This window comes from Pseudochaenichthys georgianus, chromosome 21, assembly GCF_902827115.2.
Source record: "Pseudochaenichthys georgianus chromosome 21, fPseGeo1.2, whole genome shotgun sequence".
In the NCBI taxonomy this organism is placed as follows: Eukaryota; Metazoa; Chordata; class Actinopteri; order Perciformes; family Channichthyidae; genus Pseudochaenichthys; species Pseudochaenichthys georgianus.
The window spans coordinates 6,447,716-6,459,152 of NC_047523.1; positions in this window are offsets into that span (position 1 = coordinate 6,447,716).

The following is an 11,437-nucleotide window of genomic DNA, read 5'->3' on the forward strand; positions in this document are numbered from 1 at the left end:
CAAATATATATTTATTTAACAGATTGTTGAAGAACACCTCTGATGTATAATGTGGTAAGAATCAGACTGTCAGTAGTGTGAGCAGTGTGTGAGTGTGTGGAAGGGTGTTGTAGCATGTTGGAGGGTGCATCAAACCTAACACAGGCTGTAGGCTGAGGTTGCTGCAGCATGCCAGGATCTGAATCAGAGAGCTTGATCCTTGCAGCTGGGAAAACTTTATGCCTTCTGGTGGCTCCGCCTCTAGATGGGCGGGCACAAACAGGACGACACTCCCAGTACCTGCCAGAAGACAGCAAGGCAGGGAGCACAGCCAGGCAGAAGGGGGGAGGGGTCGTCACACCCCCTCCCTTCAAATGGAGGACCCACTAGGATTCTCCAACCTGAGGCACAAAAACACAACCACCAAACACAATAGACACAACAAAAGTTAACCTTCAAATGTTCGTACAACCTGCAAGCACATCTGTAGCCTCTTGCTCAACCCCTCAGCAACTTTGGTACCTAAGAAGCATTTTAAGAGAGGGCAAAACAGAAAAAACAGACACCCCTGCAGGGAGAAAAACACTAGTTAACCTAGGAGGTTATAGCCCTGGACATGGCATCAGCCACTGTATTATCCACACCTTTGACATGCCTAATGTCCAGATGAAAAGGCTGGAGGAAGAGACACCAACGCATAAGGCGTTGATTTGGATTCTGGAGCGAGTGCAGAAAGGTTAGGGGGTTATGATCTGTATAGACCACCAAGGGCCCAACTCCACTCCCAACATACACCTCAAAATGCTTTAACGCCCAGATGAGTGCCAGTGCCTCCTTTTCAATGATAGAATAGTTTAATTGATGAGAGTTACATTTCTTAGAGAAGAAACTTACCGGGCATTCGGAGCCGCTCTCATCAACCTGCGCGAGTACAGCCCCAGCTCCAACCTTACTAGCATCCACATGAAGAATGAAGGGCTGGTCCATCTGGGGTGCTGCTAGGACAGGAGCCGAGCACAACACAGTTTTCGCAGCCTCAAAAGCCTGTTGACATCGAGGAGACCATTCAAACTTGACCTTAGGACTGAGAAGAGAGGTGAGGGGCGCAACCACCGTAGATAAATTCTGACAGAACCCACGATAGTACCCCACCATGCCCAGAAAACGAGAGATTTCTTTTCTGGTTGTGGGAACAGGGAACCGGTCAATTGCCAGCACCTTTGCCCTCACTGGCTTAACCTGTCCTTGGCCAACTACTTTACCCAGGTAGGTGACCGTTGCCTTAGCAAACTCACACTTTGCCAAGTTAACGGTCAGACAAGCCCAGGCAAGACGTTCAAACAGCGCATTAATGTGTTGGAGATGTTCCTTCCAAGTGTCACTGTATACCACAACATCATCCAGATACACAGCACAGCCAGCAAGACCTGACACCACCTGGTTCATCAGGCGTTGAAACGTGGCTGGGGCCTTTCGTAACCCAAATGGTATTACGGTGTATGAGTACAACCCACTGGACGTGATAAATGAGGCGATCTCCCTAGCTCTTGCCGTTAACGGGACCTGCCAGTAACCCTTTAGCAGGTCAAATTTACTGACAAACTTAGCAGAACCGACCTGGTCCACACAGTCCTCCATGCGAGGGAGTGGAAACGAGTCAGGTTTGGTCACTAAATTCACCTTGCGGAGATCGATACATGGTCTAAATGTACCATCTGGTTTCGTAACCAGCAAACAAGGAGAAGACCAACTAGAAGCACACGGCTCAGCAATGTTATTCTCCAGCATATACTTAACTTCTGCCTCTAAGTGCTCTCGTTTGTCCGGAGACATGCGCTAAAAACGCTGTCGTACCGGTTTAGCATCACCCACCTCAATATCGTGTTCTATAAGGTGGGTGCGAGATGGAGTGTCTCCAAACAGGCATGGGTAGTTTTTAACTAGATCGACCAACTCTGTGCGCCGCGGTTCGGTTAAATGACCCAGCATTCCACCCAGATTAGCCAGTGACTCCGAATTCTTAAGCCGTCCTCTCAACAGACCATCATCTGGGGAATACTCCTCTTCAACCTTAACCCCTGCCCCCACATCCAGAGATGGTGACGGGTGACCCACTGTCACCACTGCAGCATCTGAGGAAACAGAACAAACCACACCTGGCACGGGTTTACGGTTTTAGCAAGTTTATATGGCAAAACTGCACCGACTTCTTCCGGTCAGGGGTCGCTATCAAATAGTTGAGGTCTGACAACTTCTTGGACACTGTATAAGGGCCAGAGAACTTGGCCTGAAACGGGGAGCCAACTACAGGCAGCAGTGCTAAAACCTGATCCCCAGGACTCAACTCACAAAGTTCTGCACGTCGATCATAGAGGCTTTTCATTTTAGTTTGAGCAGACTGTAGCTTTTCTCTTGCCATTTGATTAGCCCGATACAAGCGGTGTTTGAAACCATGGACATAGTCTATCAAACTTGACGGGGCCTTCTTGGCTTGCCAATACTCGTGTAGGGTGGCCAACGGGCCCCTTACATTGTGACCAAAAACCAGGTCATTAGGGCTAAAACCCAAACTCCCCTGTGAAACCTCCCTTGCCACCAGCATCAACCAGGGTAACCCTTCTTCCCAGTCACCTTCCAACTCCGTACAATATGAACGGAGGAGAGACTTCAAGGATTGGTGGAACCTCTCAAGTGCTCCCTGGCTCTGAGGATGATAGGCACTTGACTGTGAATGTTTGATATTCAACTGCTGTAACACCTCGGCAAACAACTTCGAAGTGAAGTTAGTCCCCTGATCTGACTGGATGATCTTCGGGAGACCAAAAATAGTTATAAATTGTGTCAGCGCTTTTACAACTGACCTGGTGGTGATATTCCTAAGGGGATAGGCAGCAGGATAACGTGTAGCCTGACACATGACTGTAAGCAAAAAGTTGTTCCCTGCTTTGGAGCGTGGTAATGGTCCAACACAATCTACAATCAGATGCTCAAATGGATTACCAACAACTGGAATTGGATACAGAGGCGCAGGTTTAATGACCTGATTCGGTTTGCCAGTCAACTGACAAGTGTTGCAAGTTTTAATGAAAGCAGCAATGTCTTTCTTCAGAAGTGGCCAGTAAAAATAACGGCCAACCCGATTATATGTTTTCTTCACACCGAGATGACCTGCAATGCCATCATGAGCAGTCTGAAGCACAGTGAGTCTTAACTTACTGGGTAACACAACTTGCACAACTTCCTCACCCATAAAACAATCTCCCTGGGGAACCCACTTTCTCACCAACAAACCGTCCTGGAGAAAATAACCACGGGCTGCACTTCTGAACTCCTCATCCGGTAGAACTTGGCTGTACAGAGCCTGCAGGGTGGGATCGTTCTTTTGCTCTTTCCCAAGGTCGCTACAAGACAAAGGCAAAGGAAAGGTAGGCACAGGAAATACAGATTGTTTTTTCTTATCTTTTGTAAGGTCACAAACAATACGGCTGGCAGCACGTGTTACTGCGCCGCTGGCAGGCATCACAGAAGTGGTTTTGGGGAACTTGGCACCTTCTACCTGGGAGATTGGAGACTCAGGCCATACCCGATCACCAGCCAGGTCATTTCCCAAGATGATCTGTATGCCCCCCATAGGTAGAGAAGGACGCACTCCCATGACCACTTCCCCTTGCAGCAGACTGGAGACTAATGTTAGTTTATGCTGTGGAGCAGAGAAGACGGTTAATCCCATCCCCCGGACCTCAACACTGGAACCGGTGTCTGTTTTAGGAGAGAAAGGTAACACAGAACCAACAATAAACGAGTCCAACGCCCCTGAGTCCCTTAATATCTTTACCGGTACTTTCTCTTTACTCCCGACCAGTGAAACAAAACCATCAGACACAAAAGCTTTATAACCAGGGTCTATCTCCTCATGTTCACTGACAAGAGCCTGAATTACCGATTCAGATAAGGAGGACTGAGTGTGTTTCCGCACAGCCACAATGACATTTTCCCTTTCTACTGCACGTAACGATGCTACAGCCCCAGACGCTTTTGCTGACACAGGCCCAGGCCTGGACTTTCTCTTCCACTCAGGACAATCGTTTCTCCAGTGTCCTTTATTAAAACAGTAATTACAGACACGATTGGGGTCAAACTTACCCCGATTCCCATGGTCAATACTAGCTGGAAACTTATCTTTTCCTTCTGAAACACCTTTACTGAAGTGAGCCCCCGCACTACTCTCTTTGTATCCTGCATCTCCACGACTACGGCTGTCGCCAAAAAACACCTTATGGGTCAGAGTAAACTCATCTGCCAGCTTGGCTGCCTCTGAAACTAAGTTTACTTTCTGTTCATTAATGTAGGTAACAACACGGTCAGGCAAGGTACCTTTGAATTGCTCAAGCAAGATAAGCTCCTGCAGATCTTCCAGAGTTTTTACTTGTGAGGAAACACACCAACGGTTGAAACTAGTGGTTAAATCACGAGCAAACTCCATATGTGACTGCTTCTCTTTTCTGAGTAACCTAAAACGCTGTCGATATGCTTCAGGTACTAACTCAAATGCCTGAAGTACAGCAGCTTTCACCAACTGGTAATTGCTACTGTCTTCAGCAGTCATGGCAGCGAAAGCCTCCTGGGCCTTTCCAGTGAAGACACACTGCAGCAGAAGGGTGCGCTCAACATCAGACCAGTCTCGTGCCTCAGCTAGACGCTCAAATAACACAAAGAAAATGTCTGGGTCCTTTTCGTTGAACCTCGGAACTATCCTCAAATTAACAGCAATATCAAATGCTTGATTTGCAGTCTCTGCAGCTCTCCTGGTCTCAGCTGGAAGCTTACCTTCACTCATCAGCTCCAATCTGTAGCGCTCCAAGTCTAGTTTTTGTCTAACCTGAACTTGAGCGATCTCTGCTTCCTGAAGACGGGCATTTTGTCTCAACTTTTCTATCTCCACATCACGTTCCAAGTGTAGCATGAGAAGCTCCTTCTGTTCTTTAAATGACAGTCCAACCCCAAGTCCAGACAGGACTGGAGCCACACCTGAAACATTACCTGACTCAATTGACTGTTGGGAGGTAGGCCCCAGAAAGACAGACAAAATACTTTTTTCCACTAACTGTGCCTTTATTTCTACCAACAACTCCTCTTTATTCAACTTTTTGGGAAGTTCAAGACCGTAATGGTCAGCCACTCTCAAAAGCTGATCTTTTTTATAAGTACCCAACAAATCCTCATTTGGGGACTCAACAAAATCTTCAATAGAAGCCATTTAACTGTTTACCGACCAAGGCAAGGTTTTTCCAGCAGTACTGATAGTGAAAGACAGTTTTACATATGGAGACCCCACTCCTCTGGCTAACTGCCTTACCAAATGCTTACTGACTCACTCACCCCTAGTCTTCGTGTAGAATTGTGGTAGGATTTTAAGCACAAAAGCCCAGTGACCCGGTTAATTCTCAGCAATTGAAAATCACCTAGGCAGTCATGGAGTGCACCCGAGCAAATGCTCTAGCCACTTACTACACAATAATAACAAACAAAAACAAAAAAAGGTTCAATGGAGACAGCTTGTGTCTCTCATTGCTTATACCTAACAGGAATAAGGGTTCCAAACATTTGACAGCCTTTAACACAAAACAGCAATACCGGAAAACATAGCTTGCCTTGGACAGAAACACAACTGTGAGTAAGACCAGTTACTTAGACAGTAAGATCAACCTGACCTATTTTCCCCTACAAAACTCAGAGTCAACCAACCAGCTGTGTGAACACTCCCTGACTGAAATAGGTCACCATGTCCTTTATCCAGCACCGGAAGTTAACAGATTGTTGAAGAACACCTCTGATGTATAATGTGGTAAGAATCAGACTGTCAGTAGTGTGAGCAGTGTGTGAGTGTGTGGAAGGGTGTTGTAGCATGTTGGAGGGTGCATCAAACCTAACACAGGCTGTAGGCTGAGGTTGCTGCAGCATGCCAGGATCTGAATCAGAGAGCTTGATCCTTGCAGCTGGGAAAACTTTATGCCTTCTGGTGGCTCCGCCTCTAGATGGGCGGGCACAAACATGACGACACTCCCAGTACCTGCCAGAAGACAGCAAGGCAGGGAGCACAGCCAGGCAGAAGGGGGGAGGGGTCGTCACAGGCGTAATGAAGTACAACGGCCGCGACAATTTCTGTTGTCCTATTCAGCCACTCGGTAACAACCATCGTTTTTCAGACATGTAAACTCTTCAAAGATCAGCAGTGCTGATGTATTTAATGTCATAGAACAAAACGTGATTTATCTCTTCAATTTGTGTCAACCACAGACCTTATTTCGAGCTATTTTCCAAAATCCTAGGGAGAAAATGCATTGCTTTTTGACGAAGGAACCGGAAGTGCTAAAAATGCTAACTTACTTCCGGGTTTTAGGACGCGTCACTGCGGTTCTCTATTGTGGAGATATTCCCGCGAGAGTGCGGAAAGCTTAAATAAATACATTTATTTCCAATATGAAATGTTACCAATATACACACGGACCACACTTTGAGAAGCACTGACCTAGATAGATAAACTTGCAAACATGTCAGATGAACCGGCGCATAAGAAAACAAAATACTGTCAAACTAAACTGAAATTCAACAACTTGAATATCACATCCCTGACATGCATCCAGAGTCACATTTGGAAACTTAAAGTTTTTTGACAACCAGGCAACAAAGGGCTGTGAGGGGACGGGGGCGAGACAGTCTCACGCACAACTTCAAAGAGACTGCCTTAATCAACACCTAGATTAACATCAGAGGCTTATAACACGCTGGTGTGAAATCACACCTGCCTGTTATAACACCTCAACCCTCACATCAAAGGATTAGACAACAAAGGCGCTACACAGGGGGGCATTTCACAGTCCCCTCAAGCTCCCCTTCCATTCATCCAGAGACCAGTTTGCAAACTTAAAGTTTGGTATGAACCAGGCTGGGGGGTCTCCAGGCAACACATCTATCCGAGCCAGAGTGCACATGGAGCGGATACATTCCTCCAGGACATCAGACAGCCGTTTTTTTCCTGAGTCCTCTCAAAAAACCGGGTTTCCAATTTCATGCAGTAGTCTGAAATGGCTGAATTAATTTTTTCGACGGAGAAGGGGAAACTTTCTTTCCCCTCTCCGTTGTAAGTTGCGACGGAGAAGTGGAAAAGTGTCCAGGGCTTCGGCTCGAAGCGCAAAAGGGTTGAGCTTTTTCGAGCCCCTTCTCCATTTGGCACTCAGTCGTGCAACTTTTAAAACTTCATTTTTGATTATTTTAAGATATAATTGACCGTTTTCTTTACTTTTTTCTTCTTTCCACGGGTGGGTGCGCATGGCAGGCCGCCTATGAGCACCCAAATTCGGCCAGGATTTGTGACCAAAGCTCTATAAACTGACAAAATCACCCAGAAGACCAGACACAGACACCCAGGGCACATCACCCGCCCTCTATTACCCAGGGAACAGGGCTCTGATGTGGGCTAAAGTATTGTTAGAAGCAGTGCCAGTTAGAACATGGCTTTTCTACCCAGGAATAAGTGTTTGAAAGGTGGGGGAAAGTGGTGTGAATAGAGGGAGAGTGTACCCAGAGAGCACCATGCAGCAAATGGATTTTCTACCCAGGAATAAGTGTTTGAAACGCGGGGAAAAGTGTTGTAAATAGGAGGAGATTTTACCCAGAGAGCACCATGCAGCACATGGCTTTTCTACCCAGGAATAAGTGTTTGAAACGTGGGGAAAAGTGGTGATAGTGATAGCAGAAATAGTGATTACAATGCAAAGAGAGTTTACCCAGAGAACAGGCTGCTCCAGCACTTTACAAGCCAGGAAAAGTGATTGAATCCTGGGTATGCATGTTTTAAATAGTCTGATACCTCCAGGGCGCATCACCACATTTTACAAGCCAGGGAAGGTGCCTGAATCCTGGTTAAACATTGTTTAATTGTTTTTAAATGTGTGGAACAGTGTTTTGTCACTTTCAAAACTCTCCCGTCATTGGCCGGAGAAATGTGGTTGATGTTCTATTCAATCTGACCCTTAATATTCAGTGTGCGAAAAAGTACACGTCCCACCGTCCGGGACGTGTTATTTATAATATCGGACAAGTAGATCTTTCAATTGACTTGTCCGGTGGACAAGTGATGTTTTTCGCCCCGATTTATTGACAAATTATTGATACATTCAGTTTACAAAAGGCAGAACTCATTCGCAAATTGTCCGTGTCCGCCATTGTTCGTTTAGAAATGTTAGTTTCGGTTCTGCTTGTCGATTCCTAAGGAAATGCATCTCGCCGCTTTCTGTACAGTTAGACGGGGGCGGGGCGGGAAGTGTAGCACAGTGGCAGGGTTGGGAAGCAAAACTCGGTTCCGAGTAGGAAGGAAAAAATAACAATTGTCCGGTCCCAGGATTAAGAGTAGTGAGGACAGGAGGCGAGGCCGAGCCCCGCGGACCGCAGCGCTCTCTCTCTATGCTCCGTGTCAGCTGATCGCTGCACGGTGCAGCTCAGCGTCTATCTCTCTCTCTCTTTCTACACACAGCGGATCCGCTGCCTGTTTGACAGCCTCATCTTTGTCAAACTTTCTTATGTTCTTTCTCTAACACATAATGAAGGTTATTAAGCGTTTTAGCTCCTGTGTCGTTAATATTGACCGCCATTTCCTTTATGAAGTAAAGCAGCCTCCCTGTCTGTGTCCTCGCGCTGTCCTCACATCCCCGGACCCCCAGACTCGGAGGAGCACAGGGATGTCATGTTAGTATTGTTTATGAAGCAGGGTATAGAAAGTACATTATTGAAATGAAAATACTATTTATTTACTTTTACAAACAGTGAGCAGCTGGGCAGCTGCAGCAGGTGTATTGCAGGACATGTGCAAGCGTTTTTGAGTTGTAGAAAAGCGCTAGGCCTATAGGCTATAAATATAATAATAATAATAATAATAACTTTATTTGTATAGCACCTTTCATGCAGGGGATTGCAGTTCACAGTGCTTTACATCAGTAAAAAACAAGACATACAATCAGTGTAAAACAAGCAGCAAGAGCAAAGCATAAAGTGGGATAAAATAATTAAAAATAAAAACATGGGGAATAAAACAGTGAAATAGTGCAATGTCAATCACAGAGAATAGAGCAGTATAATAGTGTAAAAATGCTTTGGTAAAGAGATAGGTTTTAAGCTGCCTTTTAAAAATGCCTAATGTATTGGCTTCCCTAATATTGTTGGGTAACGTGGTTTACAAAGGCTGCATCACCGATCTTCTTATGACTCTTTCTGGTGACCTCTAATAGACCTGCATCTGATGATCGCAGTGTTCTGGTGGGTGTGTAGTTCATTAGAGAGTCAGCAATGTAGCTGGTCCTTGTCCATTTAGAGCTTTGTATATGAGGAGAAGCACCTTAAAATCAATTCTAAAAGTTACAGGAAGCCAGTGTAGAGTAGCTAAAACAGGACTAACGTGTTCCCTCCTTTTGGTATTCGTTAGTAGTCTAGCTGCAGAGTTTTGAATGAGCTGGAGTCTAGCTTTCTTGGGGAGACCAGTGAATAGTGCATTGCAGTAGTCTAGTCGGCTAGATATAAAAGCATGAATTAGCTTCTCTGCATCATTTTGATTTATGAATGGTCTTAACTTCGCTATGTTTCTGAGATGAAAGAAAGCTATTTTGGTCACTTTGTTTAAATGGGCGTTGAAGTTCAAATCTGAGTCCAGGATGACACTGAGACTTGTCACCTCCGGTTTTATCCAAGTGGTTAAACTTCCTAGATTATTTGTTAGCATCTCTCTTTTTGAGATAATAATAATGTATTATTATTATTATTATTATTATTATTATTATTATTATTAGGCCTATGTGTTGGACATGTGTGGTTGGACTCTGTCTCACAGGCAGGTTGCAGTGTTATATCAGAGGACACTGGGCCAGTTGTACATTCTCAAACTGCACCACTTAGAACTAACTAAACAATGCAGAGATTATTTTTAAATAATTGTATTCAATAACCGTAAGAAATTAAACAATATGAAGTGATTTGTAAATAGGAATACAGATTTGACTTAATGTTTTCATAAATATATTTTTCTCCCAGTTTGTCATGGGACTTACTTTTACCCTCTCAAAGAACCGGAATCGAGAACCGAAAATAACCGGAATCGAAAAGCAGAACCGGAATCGTTAAAATCCAAACGATAACCAACCCTATATGTGATGCAGTAACATCTTACCGCTCACTTACGTTAGCGGTGTTGTAAAAACCGTGGGAAAGTGTAAAATACGATGACGAAGAAGAAGATTCCAGTGGCCCCAATTTTTGTCCATTCTGGACAAGTGAAGAATGTATTCGGACAAGTAAATTGCCAAACTCACTTGTCCATGGACAAGTACTCTCTAAAAACTTTTTCTCACACTGATATTCCAGTGAGACAAAGTAGGTACAATGACCGGAGTGATCCCATGTTAATTTTGTCCCAAAACTGGAGCATTCCCTCACCCCGGAGCGCACGGGAGCGTCCTGGTTTCCATGCCTACAGCGTATGCTGTCAGGCATGGGGCCGTGGGGAAAATTCCGTGGCGTGGGGACGCTCTCTCCCAGGCGGAGGGAGCGATCAGCAGCCACCCAGCCGTTTTATGCGAGGAGTACGGAGACTCAGACCTGTGCTCTTTTAGGTCAAGAGTGATCACCTTTGATGGCTTCTTTCCCCCTCCTCACAGGTCGGAGGAAGAAGCCACATCTCATCTCCTCTGTCCTGTGCGCGCGCTGTCCTGCTATGTGGCGCGCACGGCTGCCTTGTGCCGTTCTCAGCGCCTGTTTGTGCATTATAGAGAGCGCTCCATCGGGCAGCCTCTGTCTGCACAACGGCTGTCCCACTGGCTGTGTGAGGCTGTGTTGCAGGCATATGTCTCCTCTGGGGTGGATCACCCGGGGAACATCAGTGCACACTCCACCAGAGGAATTTCCTCTGCACGGAGGAATGTCAGTGGAAGACATTTGCACTGCTGCATCTTGGTCTTCCCCCTGTTCATTTTTTCAATTTTATTTGAGGGATGTCTCACTTTCCTCTCTGACACACCCTGTACTGAGTGTCTTTTCAGAGTGAGTGATGTCAGGGATCCAGCTGTGCGCTCTCCTGCCTGTCTACACGCAGAGAGCTGCCCTTGTTCCCCCTCTTTTTGTCGCTGGGCAAAGTGTGACCTTCGTCTCTACTTTTTCACAGCGGCAGACTTGTATTGTTCCCAGCCTTCGTCCCCTCATGGAAAATATTCGTGTTATGCTATATTCCAGGGACTGTGATGAGCCATTCGCATGGCGCAGTAGGCATGGGTTATTATCTGAGCAGGTGTGTCTGTGCTTGTAGTACCGGGCAGACCCAGTGGGGCGCAGACTATATCTTGCTTCGCCCTTAACCCAATAGCGATAGCCTTAGAGGGCGAAGCCATATACGAAATAGAACTGAAGTTACCTACTG